The sequence below is a fragment of the Penaeus monodon genome, chromosome 22 (assembly GCF_015228065.2).
Source record: "Penaeus monodon isolate SGIC_2016 chromosome 22, NSTDA_Pmon_1, whole genome shotgun sequence".
Classification (NCBI taxonomy): domain Eukaryota; kingdom Metazoa; phylum Arthropoda; class Malacostraca; order Decapoda; family Penaeidae; genus Penaeus; species Penaeus monodon.
Window position 1 is genome coordinate 25,365,166 of NC_051407.1, and position 381 is coordinate 25,365,546.

The following is a 381-nucleotide window of genomic DNA, read 5'->3' on the forward strand; positions in this document are numbered from 1 at the left end:
CGACAGCCTCCCGCTGTGAGCATTACGACATATCAGCCGATCCATTACTCCCGCGCCCACACTAGCCGCCATTAATGGACTATCTGGCTCCTTAATACCGCCAGTTTACAGGTCCATGTCGTGTCCCCATTCCATTACTCATGGCGGCGAAAGAGACCATCTTTCGCGGCGTCAACATAAATCATTTGATGACAACGTTGATATTAATTCTGAGAAAGTCCGTCTGGGAGTTATCTTTGATCAGGTTTCTCATTATTCTAGCTTTCCCTCCTGGCTGATTGCTTTTAAGACGGAAAGGCTGAAAACACACGCAGACGTAAATCCCGGCCGCTCCAACGCGCTCTTGCGTCTCAGCGCCTTTGCAGGAATCATCTCCGAGCC